This window comes from Siniperca chuatsi, linkage group LG14 (genome assembly GCF_020085105.1).
Source record: "Siniperca chuatsi isolate FFG_IHB_CAS linkage group LG14, ASM2008510v1, whole genome shotgun sequence".
NCBI lineage: Eukaryota > Metazoa > Chordata > Actinopteri > Centrarchiformes > Sinipercidae > Siniperca > Siniperca chuatsi.
This window is the reverse complement of record NC_058055.1, coordinates 26,879,030-26,896,939: the sequence shown is the minus strand read 5'-3', so window position 1 is coordinate 26,896,939 and position 17,910 is coordinate 26,879,030. Positions and strand designations below refer to the sequence as shown.

General features: G+C 40.1%; 1 protein-coding gene across 2 annotated transcripts in view; it reads right to left on the bottom strand.

Annotated features, from left to right (window-relative positions):
- sgcd (sarcoglycan, delta (dystrophin-associated glycoprotein)) overlaps positions 1-17,910 on the bottom strand; it is a 295,835-nt gene that overhangs the window by 175,598 nt on the left and 102,327 nt on the right. For both annotated transcript variants that reach the window (XM_044222301.1, XM_044222300.1), the window contains exon 2: positions 6,065-6,126. The gene's annotated coding sequence lies outside the window, so the exon portion shown is untranslated. The remainder of the gene's footprint in view (positions 1-6,064; positions 6,127-17,910) is intronic.

The following is a 17,910-nucleotide window of genomic DNA, read 5'->3' as shown; positions in this document are numbered from 1 at the left end:
GACTTTGCAGATGGTGTGTCCCATGGGCCTACTTTCATTTAATCCTTAGTTGTCTATGTCCCCTAGGAGTAGAAACATCTTTTTAGTCTCTACTTTGTCCAATATTATATTAATCTCATCAGAAATGCCTCTTGAATTGATCTTTTTATTTTCTTCTTTTCCTGTTTGTTTATAGGCTATATTGTAGTTGCTCTTCCTTGATAGAGAACTTCCATTTAGGACAGAGGTCTGATACAAGGATGGTTATTTGATATGACATTTGCTTAACTTGTTGATGCTTCTTCTATTCAGTAGGCAGATATAAATAATCAGTGCTGATTTAGAGGCTTATTCCTAATTTTGGTTTAAGTGCACCTTTTTGTACACAAGGTGAACTCACTTACTAACACGTATAATTTAAAACAAAGAAAACTATATATTACATTATATATAAAATGTAGTATTTGATGTATTTTAGATATGCAAAATGCTTGTAGAAAGTAAAACAACCTTTTCAGCCCCACAGACAACAACACTGACATTCTCTGAACAGCGTTTATGAGCTCTTGGTCTTGGCTGTTTTGAGAGATGTAAAGATGTAAAAGTGTTCCTAGACTCCAACTTAGAAAACACTCTTTAAAATTTTATCAGTAAAGGAGGCCCAGACTGGAACGTTCCAAACTTGTCCCACAAGAATAATTATTATCTGGGGAGTTAATAGTTGATTTCAAACCCCCGAGATGCCAGCTGTCAAGTCAATATTTTGGTTAAGATAAGATGTCCCCTGAAAATGCTTATTCTGTGGAAAATCAGTTTATTTTGGGCACAGTTTTCCTCTGGATACTACTCCTTTCATGCGAAATACGCAGAAGAAACAGTTCCTTTCAATATGCAAACTTTAGCGCAAACATCAGGTCAAACTTTGATGAATCAAACAATTGCTATTAACTGTAAAATCTGGACTTTATACAACTGTATCCAGACACAGGGGATTATTACACGATTGTATTATGCGTAAATATTTTACATGGAACACGGAGGTATCAGGGGTACTTTTAATTTGATGAGGTCTACACAAAATGTTCATCCCTGCAAGTGGAGCTTTTCCCAGCTGAAGCACGAGAATGTACCAGTTTGTGGCTGAATGTAAATGATTTAGTATCTTGTGTTCGTCACAGGACCGGCAGCAGTGAGAAACTGGAGTTCATGTGTTTTGTTTTTGTTCCCCTCTGTTGCATTTTTCTCAGGAACAACATTTCCCAGCATTCCTGTGTCCTAGCTGAGCATGTCTTTTTGCACTGCACTCTCTCTCTCTTTCTTTTCCATTTTTCACTCTCACCTGTTCCCTCTCTCCGGCTCTCTGCTTTCCTGCCTGTATTATTGGCACTGCTAACAGACTTTTCGAAGTGGCCTTCAGAAGCAGCTGGATCGCCGCCGGGAGCCTTTGGAGACCGGCCAGGCTGTCATATGCCCCTCTCCACTTTATCCTCCTCCACCTGCCCACCTCTGCCTCGCCTCCTCTACACATTTTAATCTCTTTTTTTCTCTACGCCACCATTCATCCATCCTCCCCCTCTCCTTTTCTCAGCCTACTTCTTTACTTATCTCCCCTTCTCACTCTTCTGCATCTCTTTGCTTGTTTAGCCTCTCCCCGCCAACTCACATCTTTTCATCTCTCGCTGCTGTTTTTCCTCCAAATCACTGTTCAATCTTTCCTGAACATTATACTGCCAAAAAAAAAAAATTGGGATTTCATGAAGCTAATAGCACTCTACTAGCTGCTCTCCAAACTACTTATAACTTATTTGACAACTTGTTTTTTCTCAACAAATCCCACTGGGGAGGGCGATCAAATACCACAGTTGTCCAGCAGTCTGAAAGGTGGGACTTTTTATCATTTACACAAGTACATTATCCACAACTCTCTTCTTCTTTCCCCACTTTCTACCCATTTTTCTCTCTCTATTTGGGTCAACCGCATTTTGTATCAGGTCTACATTTGGTGCCTTTCAGGTCTATTTTTCAAAAGGGATATGCTAATCATTCATGATTTTTTAAATCAAATTACTACACTGCTATGATACCTGTTTGATTAAAGAGGCATTTCATCCCTTTAACATGTCAATTTACTATTCACGGAGAGTACTATATATACTGTATATATACAAAACTAATGCCAAACTGAAAAAAAATATATATAATACAGCATCAAAATGAAAGTTGAGAAATTCTGATGTTGTCCATCTGTAGTTCTGAAAAATGATCTGTTTTTGTTTAATCTGACGATGAATTTGGCCACTGATAGAAATGTACTGGCAGGAACTCGGCCCTGAGTGTTTGCTTCTCGTTGCATCACATTCTGGGATTTAAGAGGTTTCCAGCCTGAAACAATGTCACAAACATCCCAAAAACCAGTACTCCAGGTAGTGAGGGGAGAAAAATCAATTTGATGCATCAATCTGCAAGAGTTTTGGCAGCTTCTGTTCCGCGGTTCAATCGGTGCTTCAATGTGTGTTTCCTAACGCAAAGTCTGCTAATCAGTGACCTCAGGCAGACACACAATCAGCCATCTTGTCTTTAAAGGTATGTTTTTTTCCTCTCTCCGTCTCTTATCTTTTTGCCAGATTCTGGCTAAACTGTTTCTTTCCTCTTCCTGTCTCTTTCACCTTTCCCACACGTCTCCACTCTTATTTAATGTATTTCTTTTCATCCAACCCACTCTCCCATCACAATATACTGTACTTTTCTTCAGGATAATTAGCATGCTAACACCATACAGTCACACAAGTATTAGTTTTCCAACCATTTACAAATTATTTCGAGGTGCCTCTGAGCAAAGCATTTTATCCCAAAGCATCAAAAAATACATATTCACTGTCAGAATGCTTTTAAAAAGTGTGGAATGTGATGAAATGTGAGGCAGGTTCATGCTGGAAAGTGCTCAGTCAACTTCCTGGAAGAATACAGCTGAAAAACCAAAGACAGAAACATGGATGCTCCAGAGCATGTGCACACTCATGCACAAACATAAAAACCCAGACATGCAAGATAAATATTTAATCCAAGAGTGACTTGTCAAGCTTTAAGTCCCTGGGGAGAATTGTGTTTTCAAGTTTTGGGAAAAGTAAACCTCTAAAGAAATGCGAACGCACTGTTGTCTCTTTACAGTAGCTGCATGTCTGCAGCTCATCTCAAATGCATTAAGTTAACACATTAGCCCAAAACATAATCTACATATAAATGCGAATGGGAACACCTGGCTGACACTTTGCATATGCATGCTGTGGTTGCACCACCTTTTCTGATCAGATAGTCCCTCATATCTAAATCACAAAAAATAGGTTGATTGTCAAATGACCCGGATTGCAGATCCAGCACCCCCCACTGGTACGATGGAAATATACCAGTATTTATTTGTCTTTTTAACTTTAGATAACTCAACTACTTAGCTTACCTTCACAGTTAAAAGAAACCGACATTGACTGTGAGACAGGATGAAGACCCATTTGTAAGCCAATCAAATACCCTGAAGTCATCTTTAAGACATTTTTGCAGCAGTTTTAGAACCTAATGTTACTTCCTGCTTCGGCACTGAATGTAAACACGGGTTGTTTTAAGCTGTTTGAACCCATGCTGTCGTTTTGCTGTGGCTTAGGGATGGCGATATTGGTTGGTCAGTCCACCACTTTGATCAAGACTGAAATATCTTAACTGCCATGAAATTTGGTACAGACGTTCATGGTCCCCAGGGGATGAATCCCACTGCCTTTGTAAATCTCTTAAGGACAGTCTTGTTTACATGTGTTAAGGTAAAACACAATGGCGTTACAGCAACAGACCAATCAAACTGGACTGCTGTCAAAGTAGGGCTGGGCGACATAGCTGAAAGATCTATCACGATAAAATCTTTAATTTCAGTTATCGATCTCGATAATTAATGATCATTTTAAATTATCTATTTTTAAAGGTGCAATGTGTAGACTTAAGAGTTTAAAACATTCAAAAAGAGAAAAATACAACCATACACCTTCTAAATCAGCTGTTTAAAAAGAAAAACTTAAACAAAATAAATAAAGCGCAAAAGATGAGTCTTTAATTATAGACTATACTGCTGGATGTGCTTTTGCCTTCAAGCAAGAAATAGCAGCTTCACATTCATGGTTACTGGCCGAGTTACCATCTGATGCATGATGCAGTGAACTCCTGGGATCTTTATTGGCCTCTCTTTTCATGGATGATATTGGAACATAGAAGAGACCTCTGCACACTACATTCACAGTCTCCTCAGAACAAAGACTAATCCTCAGATGAACTGGAGGCTCAGCTGAACCAATCCTGACCTGCGTCTTCGTCCTCAGACTGAAAATAATTTAACCAGCCGCTTGCTCTTCAGTTCTTGCAGCACGAGTGAAGATAAGCAACCAAACAAAGATGCAACACACAGAGATGCTGCTACAAATGCTGAGGACATGCACACTGTAGCTGACATGCTTGCTACCAAAGCTTTCTTTCTTGTTAGTCATTCTTTTTTATTTTACAGTCCATTGTCAGCAAAGTAAGCCAAACATGTATGAGACGCCAAGTCTAGTTACAGTATTTGTTATTGTTCCTGGCACAGCCTCTCTCTCTGCTTCTATTTGATTTTATAAAGCCATTTTTTGCTTTCTTGCCTTAGGAAACACCTGTGAAATCAGTCTAACTGCTCTGGCAACACGACAATATGTGCCAGAATATAGCTGACTGCTCTGTGCCTTTGTATTTATTCACACCAGTAAAAAATAGCCAACAGAAAGAGGCGACTGGCTCCCATCACACCGCGAAGCAGATGCTGAGTGGGCCTGAATTCAGGAGAGGCGTCTGTGCTTTTCTGCTCCGCTTCACTTAGTTAAAACACTGCATCACCAGTAGTGGGAAGTAACTCTAGTACAATGGTTGTTACGCTATACTTCTATTTAACTGTTTCAGAGAAAGAGTTACTTTTTCCTCCACTATTACGTTTCTGTAATACTTCCTCTGTACTTAGAGGGAGAGGCTGGTATTTGTCAACATGGGTATTCACAGCAGTTTGTTGATGTGAAGCTGCGGCTTACTTATAAAGTAGTGACCGGATATGTGAAAAGATGGTTCAAGTCTACAAGTTTCTGAGTTCCCAAAATAGAGTTATTAGATACAGACCAAGCACTTTTCATCAACTGCCACAATAAAGGCTCCAGCTATGGCATATTTGTTTTAGTAATTAGAGAATCAAGGAATTACATCTGGCAGACTATTGTGTAGGTTGCAAATATAAACCTACACCGGGTTGGATCAGAAACCTCAAATGACGTTGCAGTTCACAACAACAGCTATGGGGATTTTCCAGGAACTACTTTTGGTGTTTAGTTTCAATATTTTTCTTATCGCCAGCACAAATCCCATAAACTAAAAGTATCGTCTGTGTAGCCAAAGCCTGATATAGTATATTCCTCTGCGTCGTAGAACTCCATTATTGTCCCACAACTATTAAAAACTCCCGTGAGTCACTCCGTTGCACTGGGTGACATGTTCCTTCCTTACCATGAACACACACACGCTGTAGTTTATTTTGAGTCGATCCCACATACAGCATCCGGCTGCCAGTAATACACTAGTGCACCAAATATGTATTATTTCGCAGCTGAGAACAAATTTCCTCCTGTTTGAGTAACATTTGCTAAAAACTGCATTGCCCAGCTGAGATCTCAATCGCCATTGTTTTTGATTTCGAAATCTTTACAGTGGTGAGTAAAATGTTATCATGACCAATAGACATAATGGAAAAGAATAACACCTGTGTTGACAAATATGAGAATTTTCCTTCAGGTTAAAGTTCAATACAGGACATTTACTTGTAATTAAGAATGTTTAAACTTATTAATCACATTGCTACTTTTTTAAGTAAAATATCTCAATACTTCTTCCACCACTGGTATAGCACTGTGAAGTTACACTCAAGCAGACATGCAGCATAGGAACAAACACATCAAGCTACATGCATGCACAGATTACAGACTGAAACACAGACACAGACACAGACACACACACACACACACACAGACACACTCACCTCAGTGTATGAGTGTGCTGATTTGGAGTTTCTGACAGGGTCCGGGGGATTTCTCTAATCACCTGAGATGAGGAGGTAGAAAGATATGGTCAGCATGTGAAGGATGGGCCGCCTCTAAGCTGATCATCTCCTCCCAGGCCCATATTATTATTTCCCAAGTTTCTCCAATTAAGGAGTGCTGATGTGGGATCAGTACACAGATCTCCCACAGTCATCACTTTCATTACAGGGAAAAGGCAGAACCGGGAAGAACCGAGGGACCGGATCAGCAGAATTCCTCAAAAATCCTTCACAAATGAAGCTTCACGGAGCTCTGGAGGTCGTTTCAGCTCTCTGAGCCCTCGTTTCACTTAAAGTTGTGCTGTGTGGACTTTTGTTGTGTTTTTATGTTAAATCACTGTGGTTTAGCAACGTTGCAGCTAGCGGCTGCATATTAAAAAGTGAAAAACCAATTCATCACCCGTAGTGACTTCACTGTTGTGTTTATGCTGCTATACAGTGTTTACTGAAAACCATTAGTAAACTATGTGCACTCACTGTTTTATTAAAGACTTTACCTGGCAAGTTCTCGTTGTTGGTTGTGTCACTGGTTCGAATTGTCAGGAAGTTTTACCAATAACTGTGTAAAATGTTACTACAGTGTCACATGTTATCATATCTGAAAATAACAGAACAGGCAACCTCAGTGGTGTAAACTGGAGAATAAAGGTCACAACTGACTCCTCCAAAGTTGGATGACACGCTGTTTATGATGGATCGCTGTGTTGGGAGTCATTTTGACATTCAGTATTGTAGCATCAACCAAGCATTGACCTCAGTGTAAATCAGATGAAAACTGCCGCCATCATACAATCAACAAAGCTTTGTAACAAAACAAATGTTGTTACACTGGGTCTGAAAATAGTTCCAGCAATAATGTTCAGAGTCAACTGCGTATTATGTCATTAGACAATAAATGAGCCACAATAATTAGAAATCGCTTAGTGCTTACTTCAACATTTTCAGGACTTTTGAAACTTCACAAAGAACTTTGTTAGTCCAAATTAAAAACAGATTTACATCCCTTTGTTCAAAATAGATATAAATCTAAAAGTAACACTACTGCCGTAGACGAGTGTGTAATAAGACACACAGTGAGAGCTGGTAGATGATCCACAGCAGCTTCATGAATGTGTCACAAGTGCCAAAACAACAACAACCAAATACATACCTTGAAACTGATTCAGGAATATAATGTTTGCCGAGATTCATGAGCACAGTACAAACTTGCAGAAATGATGCACTGACACAGAGTCTCACATTCAGAGCAAAACAACGGCAGAGGGAAGAAAACAAACTGTAGTATACATTTACACACAAGGGTCCCTGACTTTTTGGAGGTAAGCATCTAATCTTAACCATCTACAACCTAAAGATTAGCAGGTGATCAGTCGAGCTCGTTGGAAGTGTAATGCTTAAACCTGTAGGTCTCACTGTAAGAGGTTTACTAGAAGTTTCAAAAGATGTTTTCTACTTTCCCCCCTATGACTCTGGGTGTCCATATGTTTTCAGTGGAGTATCCCTTTAACAATGCACAATGATAACTCACAATATCACTAGTCCGTCAATGTAGACATTCAGAAAACTGTTATGATTCTTGTTTTTTTTTTTTGTCCTGACAAATCACCCCACCCCCACACATACATTTAGCTATACATTCAGGTATGTATTGAACATTGTTAATAAATGCAGCATGGAGTGCAGTTTGCAACAGGTGAGAGACAAGTTGTGCATTTGAAGAGTATCAACAGCAGTATTATAGTACTGTGGTACTGTAGTGAGAAGGTGTAGTGAAGCTGAGGGCAGCAAAAACATTTTCCATCAGCAAATCCAGTGTCAGTGTACAGAGCTGCTACTGGCACTGGTGACACACCTGGACTGAGTCTTTAATGATTCCCTTTTAGGTTGGGGAATAAAAACACTGTTAAAGGAATTAGCGGCTCAGCGGAGTGGAGCCACGCAGCATATGGAGGTTTAAAAATTTGGACGACTCAGCAGCGTTTACTTAACGGCAACTCATGAAAATGCTTTGAATCTAAGACTTATTGAGTGTGAAAAGTGAAGAATGTTTGTGACAGTCTGTGTGTGTATTTGTATATTTGACTATATGTAATGTAAGTCACTGGGTGTCCTGAAGCATACGAGTTCAAGTGGCTCAATTTTCATCCCATCCCACCACTCCCGCTACCATTGCACCGTCACCGCTCATGGTTGCTCATATGCACACACAACTCTGCTCCTGAAAAACTGATCAGATGGTAAATGGACTGTACAGCGCCTTTCTAGTCTTCTGACCACCTAAAGCACTTGACAATACACACTACATATCACATACTGATAGCAGGGGCCAACTGCTCAGTTCAAAGTAACTAACACATTCACACACACTCACACACCGAAGGCCCTCTGGAGCAATTTGGGGATCAGTATCGGCCGGGAGCCACCGACCTTCTGATTGATGGATGACCTGCTCTACCTCTAAGCCACAGCGCCCCAATACAATACACACTTTTGTTTAGATACTGCATTTGAAAAATCAGGTATTTTTCGACTTGGTGTATTTCCCATAAATGTGCCCATTGTGACTCTAAGGGTCATGCTAACTTCGCACTCCTCTGTTGTAGAAATTCTGGGAAATGAGGACTCACGCAGAACAACGTATATGTGGGCGATCTGTGTGAGCCCCCTACAGCTTTCCAAATAACATGATTTTTACATGAATAATTTTAAACATTTGTCTGACAGAAAGTAAACACAGAAAGTAGCCCCCGGGGGGGGGATGCATGACCCGTAGTGACCCAAGTTATAGGGGCACAATGACCTCTTTTACAGGAGTGTTGTGTGACAAGGTGAGCAGCGCTGTCTGGTGTTGATGGGCCAATCATCTGATGATTTTGTTTTATAACAATGGTCATTTCATTTTGGTCTAATAAAAATTATTTAGCCTGTTAATGAGCTAACATACTTACTCATTTCCCAGTTTGTTATCAGAAACAATATGACCCACCATCTAAAAATAGATGGTAACCTACGCTAACTACAACAATTAGTCTACTGCAGTGTAGCAACTATGTGCTCAAAGAGATCCAATGCAACATGACAAAATAACAGTTTTAGTTTGAATACTCACAACAATTTGTAATTTGTTCAAGGCTACCAGAACACGCTGCCAATGTAAAACTAACACAAATGGTGGTGTGGGCTCTACACTAATTCAGAATTAAGAACTAATTAAGAACAAAACATTTGTTTAACCTTTGTGTTAGGCAAATATGCAATAACTGCAGAGTGACTCACAAACAAAAAAATATTTCCATACTGTTCCTTCACTCACAAAGAGACAAAGACGGTGTAGAGGAGAAAAGTTTCTTCTGGCTCATTAATCGGACCCTTTCTAACAATTATTAGAGCAACTGAAGCAGCTGCCTCAACAGCAATAATAATACCGGCAGCAATATTTGACACTAAAGCGAAGAAGGCAAAATGGCTCAAGCCACTTTAGCCACTACATGAGCACATATCCTTGCTCTTCATACTCAAGATGCAGTGAGTGAGCTGACCCCCTCCTCCTTAATTTAATTACATTTTCATCTTTTCAGAAAACAGTATTCATTCCCATGTGGCTCATGGCCGTCCTGCTGACAGAGGCTGAGCTGTGAATGCATGACACTGATGTCACTATTGTTAATAATCCCCCCTCCCCCCACATTCTACATGGAGAGCACAAGAATACAGCCCCTATTACACACACCACCACCCAATTAGAGCAGAAATGTGAATTAATGGGCAGGTCAGGCCAGGTTAATGAAGGGTGGCGCTTATCTGCTGAGGGCTGAAATTAAAAACTGTATCCTCTGTCCAGTAAGCGATTTGAGGGGGGATGAGGGGGGAAGCCAGGGAAGATTGAACATAAAAACTTTCCGCTGTCTACTTTTCTCTTTTAGAGCATGCCATGTGAAATGATTTCTCCGACTCGCCTGTCCCTGTCCCTGTGTGTGTCTCACACTAACTGACTCGAGTCGCAGTGCTCATCGGAATGCACATATTTGACTGGCTGAGGACCATCACGTGAGATGATTTACAACGCATGCAACTGGTCTGTGAGTGTCCTGCTAAACCAGTGCACAAGGAAGCCCTTTTCAGGCAGTGGCATGTCATATTTTATAGGCCGCTGTCAGCCTGCGGGGCCGTCGCCTCCTGAACAGGACTTTATTTTCTCTGTTTCATGGAAATGAAATAAAATAAACCAGTTACAGCAGGAAGAGGAGAAGAGACAGAACTGAGCAAGTAATGAATAATTACAAATGATTGTGTTTATTTGAGATTTTGGGTTTATTACAAGTAATCTAATGCTTGTGCATCCATTTAGGGGGAAAACTATCATCCCTTTGAGATAATTTAATATCTTGAAAATACACTGCAAAAAAATCTCCACCCTTAACAAGTGTTTTGGACTATTATTGAATTCTCAACACCTCATTTTAATATCTAACAAGTGGGGAAAACACTGCCAAAGGAATTTCCCAGTACAACCACACAGATGCAAAACCGGAAATGACCTATTATACATTAAGAGGGGTGATCATCTCTTCAAATATTCTTCTGCTGAATGTTTTGTAAGAGCAGGTGTTTCATTTGGGAGTAAAAGCCTTCCACTGCAGGTTATGTGCCTGTTCTGTGTGCATATCTTTATGCCATTTCACAACACATGACTTGGACTGTCAACAGCAGCGAACAGGTCTCCAATGATATAAAATGCTGCGCACTACTGGAAGACACGCGTCATTTAACCACAAAAGCACCGAACTCAACCTTGCTCTACGTCCACTGAGTAAAATTTAAGCACCACATATTTTAGACGGCAAGTTAAAGTTGCTCTAGTCAATATTTCTTACTAATGGATATAATGATGTGTAATGTGAAAGGTGCTGTTTGTAGTGAGGAGCCCACAGAGATATATCACCCAACTCTGCAGATATATTTCCCCCCTCGCTCTGCGCAGTTGTTTAGCATCTTTAGCTCATTGTTTTGGTGTAACGGCCCGACACCGCTCTCATCAATCTTGCTTCCGGCAGCAGTAGGCAGACAGTTAGCGACATAGCTGGCCAGTTGGTGGAGACTACAACAGAGCTGAAAGGAGAGTGAACAGTGAATTTACATTTGTCTTGTGGCTTCAAGGCTTCAAACGAATGCTAATGTTGCTCTGTATCCACTAGATGTGTCGATACGTTTGTATAGTAAGAAAGTGGTGGGTGAAAAGGTGTCCATGTGTCTGAAAGTGGTGTCTAAAGCTAGATGTTTAATGTAGGACAGTGTTGTTCAAAACCTGTTTCAGCCTCCAAAGTAGTCCTGCACCTGTATATCTGTATATTAAAAAAATACATCTGATCCTGTGTACTGCTAAGGTTCAGCTATGAAGTTTGGCAAACATGTAATACCTGAGTGAGTCTGCAAGTAAGCAGTTTGTCTTTTGATCTTTTAGTTATCTTAATCAAGACATTGTCTTATTGCACTTTCTAGTGATCAAAGTAGGAAAAAACTGATGTGCGCGGGTCTGCATGTTTGTAGCTATTAGTAAAAATGTGCTGTTAGCTGTGTGTCAAATATGGGTCAAGAAACCCAAGCAGATAACTGGAAAACGTCCACAAATCCTCAGACTCGGTTGACAGAAAAACAACTGCATAACAGAAACAAAGCTGCAAACCTAACGAGCTAAAAGAGGAAATGTTTCCAGCAGGAGACTCTGCGTCTGGAGGGGAGGATGTGATTCTGACTGACAGACGATTGTTTAACAAAAAAAAAGCAAAAACCCGACTCTTTGGGGAAAATGAAGGCTTACATTTCCTGGGCAGCCTGCGGAAGCAGCGGCTGATGGCACACAGGGCTCAAACTGACTCACAAACTCTGAACACTGCAAACATCCTGCGAGAGCCAAGCTAAGAAATGAGCTACTGCAAACCAATCAAGCTGCACTGAACCAACACACTTGGAGCTTTTCAAGAGGAGAGGGGAAGTGTTCATGTCTGCGGCACACACATGAAAGGACACCTGATATCAGAGATGGGAAAAGGCAATGAGCAAAGACCCGGTTGTCTTTTTTTTCTTTATATATTTTGACTTTGCGGTTTCTATTCTCTCTTGCGTGGCAGAGAATAATCGAAACTCTGAAATGTGGATCACAACACTGAGGGGGATTGATACTGTAGACTGTTCACAAACGTACCCTCAACAACAAAAGATGATATTCATTTGACTTTTTTTATGTTGACTGACTTTATTAATTACTGAAAGAGGCACAAAGAGTGCATTAAACTAATGAATACTTGCAGGTGAAATCAAGTATGCTTGATTACCCTCCATACTGTTCCAGATTCGTACTTCAAATAGGAAGGAAAGAGTGTCAATGAAAGAAAAACAGGAAAGGACAGGCAAGAATGGAAAGGGAAATTAATGAAAAGAAAGTATGGAAAGTAAAAGAAGAAAAGGGAAAAGAACAGAAAGGAAATTAAACACATTGTCTGCAGTTGTCTTAACTGATGCATGCAGGACATGTTCATATCTGCCCGTATTTTCTTTCAACCTCTGTTTCAAGTTATTCTCATAATATGTATAGTATGTTCACTGTCTCTTTCTTATTCCAGCACCTTGTTTTGCTCCTTTCATCGCCCCTCATTTTCCCTTTTCCCGCTCACATTTCAACCCTTGCTTCTCCATCTAAACCTTTATTTCTTTCTCTGCCATCTCTCAGTTTCTAGGTCACTCTCCATCTCCTCCTCTCTGACTCAGCTCCACAGACTTTACTCTCTATCTCTCCATCCATCTCTCTCCAGCTAAGAAAGATTAAAGTGGAGGCAGAAGTCACGTTAATGGCCATCAGCTCATCCTGTGCAGGCAGTTCCCTGTCTTCACCGCCTACCTGCTTAATTAGTCGAGAGGCAAACCTCTGGCAATGAACCTGGCACTGCACACACACACACACACACACACACACACACACACACACACACACACACACACACACACACACACACACAGACGTCCTTGTACGTACAGTATGTCCTTATGAGGACCTTGTATTGGCTAAATTAATTTCGTAATCCTACCTTACCCCATACAGTAATCATTTTAAATATTTCCAGATAAATAATTTGGGCTTTGCTGCTTATATTCTAATTGTATTAACAACAAATGGTGATCAACTGTTATCCTGCAGCTTTTACATCTGCAGTTGTAAACACACGGCATGAATTACACATCACTGGGATCCACTATCTGCTCCGTCTCAAGGTCTGATTCACAAAAGATATTGGCTGATATTACAGCACAAACACGCCCATAAAGTTTTGCAGCTGAGTGCAATTTGCCATTGTTTTGCATCTGTTAAATGTTCATCTGCAATTTTCTGTAGTGGTCCCAGTAATATTTGTTCTTTAGGTGTCCTGAAGTAGCAGATCACATTAATATGGTTAAGCAATGTTAGAAACGCAGTTGCAAGAACAATACTTTCCACTCATATCTTAAAATGTTTGATTTGAAAGAGAACTCTAATTCTAATTATAACTATTTGAATTATCTATTAACTCCCCCTGCTCTTTCAGTCGTTTCTATCTGCGGGATGTCTCTCGTTTTTTCTATGACCCACTCTGTATGGAGTGTTTTGTCAGTGATTGTTATTTGTGGTGTTTTAAGTGTGCGCTCTCCCTTATACCTGTTACAGTACATAACCATCGTCTCCTATTGTACTGTCTGTATGATATATGATATATATGATGTACTGTGATGCACTATTGCTTGGCCTGGCTACAGTCACTGCTGCCATGATCACTGGATGGAAGTCTGGGTGTGACACTTATAAATGTGCTTTAGTTACCACCAACTCTGAATACGCAAATCATTTTCACTCTAACTGCGTGTGGCTATAGCACTGGTGTTTGTGAATTGGACTTTTTTGCAATGAGGCTCATTTGCATGAAAAAGGGGGCAATTTTGCACCAAATGTATGTATATTACCTCATTTAAATACATGCACATAGCACCAAGATGCTATTTGCTTGGCAGCTGGAGTCTTTACTGGAGTGTTGGACAAGTGGAAATGTTGAACTGGTGGTGGAACTAAATGAAATGTCATTAGGAGTCGTCCTCTGGGGATCACGAATGTCTTCCATTCAATCCAATCCAAGTTTTATGACCATCCATCTAACAGTCGAGATATTATAGTCTGGATCAAAATATTGGACTGACCGGCCGTCATGCCGACATTGCTTTCCCTAGAGCCATTGCACATGAAGTGATGCATGATTTGATGTTTTTTTCTTAAATAGAAGAACAGGGTAGTAAACATGATCCACAATATGATCCTTAACAGGCACTAGGGCTAAATAAAGAAGAGTGCTACAGAAATCTCATCAATCGGCGGTTTATAGAAGAAAAGACCTGAATTCCACCAACTGAATGATTTTGGCAATATACCTAAACAGAAGGCTAGCATCTGCATCCTCTCAGACACCCTAGAGTGAGAATTGAGAGCAGAATTAATCACTGCAAACTCTGTCTTCTTATGTTGCAGATGGTTAAAAAATGTCTAAAGCATAGGTCCTCACCAAAATAGGAATGTAGGAAAACACACACACACAGCTTCATGCCTCCACATCCAGCAGGCATCCACCAGTATTTTCTAATTAGTCCACAGAGCTTGTAGGAACAGTGGGTGAGTTATTAACAGCCGGCTCCCTCCCACACCTACAGCCTAATGAGTACAATTTGATAGATATGCCAGCATTATGTTCATTATTTTAGATGTTTATCATCCTTTATATACTTGATTTACCTAAATTTAGCTTTTGGTTTTATTTTGTATTTCAGTTGTTATTGTATCATGTATGGTTACATACATGATACAATAACAACAGCATGTTATAGAGCTGGAAAGACTATTATCCTCAAAATCCTCCTCAGTCCTGTGGGGGGTATAAAGGCCAACAACCTGCTAAAACATTTTGAAGTTGAAATTATATAAATGTGTCTTTTGAAACTGAGTCATAGTAAAATCTGAACAAATGAGATAAGAATTTAACCTCACCAACAGAATGAATGGCAAGGTTTAGACTGTCATGACTACATTTAAAAATCTTTACTGGGACCCTGAAATGATCTTGTAAAAAAACAGACATGGTGGTAAGTAAGAGCCGAGGAGGTGGAATGTTTTTTTTACAGCAACAGAAGTGTGTATTAATACAGGAGGGGAGGTTAAGTTACGTTTCTTGTTTTATATCCTCATCTATTCAAGGATGACATCAGCCTTGAAAAGTCAAATTCTGCTAAATATTCCTTTCAACACAGAAATACATTTTTTTATTCAAACTGCAGACATTCACACAAATTTTAAACAGAGAGTTGTATATAGTTGGATTAAATATACATGTGGCGTTTCTAGTACAGACAATGTGCTTTCTTTCACTTGGCAAATAGTTGCACATCTCACTCCGCTTTATAGCACAAACACCCAAATCTCAGACCCAACTGTCGGCATTTATTGTTGCATTGTGGGTAATGTAGGTGTTAAACTGTCCATCATGACTCTGACAATGTTATAGGACTGCAATGCTAAATTGTTGGACTACTCTTTTAAGATTGAAGAGAGTTTCAGGAAGTTGGATCAACTGGAAGAGTATGCTGTTGATGCTAACATTTGCTGTTGTGATCCGTCACATTTGGATGCTTAATTTGCACGTGGTACTTCTTCTGAATACCTGGACATATGGTACCTTCAGGAATTTCATTATCTGTATGATACTCCATTGGATCTTTTTTGGTTACATTTCTTTATTGTCTTTTATTGTCTTTGCAGACAGAATTTCACATAATGAATGTGGCTGTTGGCTTGTGGTCTTACCCTTTAATGATTTCTTGTGATCATCATTCACTCACAGATACTTCCCAATCCTGGTCAAAAGAACAAATCTACTGGGTGAACGAACTGAACCGAATCGCTTCCTGAAACGATCTGTTCTCTCAGTCATTTCAGTTGAGTTGAGTTCAGAGTGAGTGATTCAAGTCATTCGTTCACAGGAGAAATGGGGTGTGTTCAGGACAGCTAACACACATCTGGGTTGCTAACCTTTAGCTGCAACAATAAGCTCCAGTCAAGCACTGAATGATTCTGTAAACAAATCTGTTGAACAAATCTTTTTTTAATGAACGATTCTAATGATTCTAGCACATTGAAAATAACAACTTTTCACTAATGCTTCAGCTCGATGTGTCATTTCAAACATCTGTGACCCATCAGATTCTGTGACCCAAAACATTGTAAAACACAGTGCATGTGCACATTCACGTTGCTCATGTTCACGTTCACTAGTTGCAAACGGATACGTTCTGTTCACCCTTCACCAAAAACATGTGTGTGACCTTGTGAATCCTGAGCCATCAGCGAGGCTCCTGTGTGTGGACACAGGAATAATAAACCTTCCTGGGTCCTTCAGCTCACAGTGCTGATGACTTATTACCAGCTGTATCAAAGCTGAACTCTGCGCTACAGCTCCACAGAGAGAAGGCTTGACTAGGTTTATGACCTCACTGCGTGTGTGTCAGTTCTTAAAGTGGGTGTGCTTGTGAGCATTTCACTGCAGGTGCCTACGTGTCTGAAGAGATACTATGGAAATACAGAATTCACATTAAAACACTTTCACCCTTCACCCTCCATACTCTGTTTCTCCTTTTACTGGCTCTTAACCACCTTACTCAACCTCATAATTCTGATTCCTCACACATATCATGTAGCATGGACAACGGGTGCTGTGCAGTGAACACTCGAGAGAAAAACCACGACTTCAGTTTTCCCTTGAACTTACAGTAAATTGGAAATGGAAATACCCATTAAACAAAGAGCACATGTCAACATTTTAAGGATTGTGTGTTTGTCTGGTTGCATGTGTGTTTGTGTGTATGTGCATGGGTGGGAGATCTGCAGTCCATCGGACTTATTTGTCCTGCAAAAGTCTCATGTCTATTCTCTGTTTGAGATAAAGCCATCTGGTGGCTGTCTATACTGAACTATAATACCACTATATAGAGAAATCTTCCCTGATTGGTGACAAAATCTGGAAAACTTTTCTCTACACTTTAAGATACACAAGATTAGCTTTCTTTCTGTAAACAAGACTAAAACTCCAAAGTCCCTTCGGTGGCCCCTAGTGGCTCCAATATTCCTTCATTACACAGTGCTGGACAGAATGAACAATGTACTGACATGAAGGTTTTATCTCCATGTAAGCATGAATGTTGGGGCAATGTGTCTATTAGATTATAAAATGTCTTGCGTACAAAGTTGACAGGTTGTCCTGAGGGTGGTACTATAGAAGCATCGAGCATCCAAAATGGATGGGGTTCATCCTCTGGGCAGCATGAATGTGTTAAAAAAATGTCATGGCATTTCATTTGCCTGATAGATTTTGATATTACTTGTGTATGAGTGGAAACTTGCGTGATGGTGACACTAGAGGAAAGGTCAAAAGATCACTAGATTCATTAGGAATTTTTTCTAATTATTCTTTTCTTGAATCTTTAGAGCTAGAAGATCTAAGACACAGAAGATCTAAGACACACTGAAAAGACACCACTGAGGGAAATGATGAGATTAAGTGAAGAGATATGTCCCCAAACTGATACCAATTTTAAATTCCATGGCAGTCTCAGTGAAGATACATTTCTCTGGAAGTGTAGGACAGACGGACCAACCCACATTGTGATCCCCTGGCCCCGTTGTGCATCAGACAAACACCTCATCACAAATCAAAAGGTCAGGC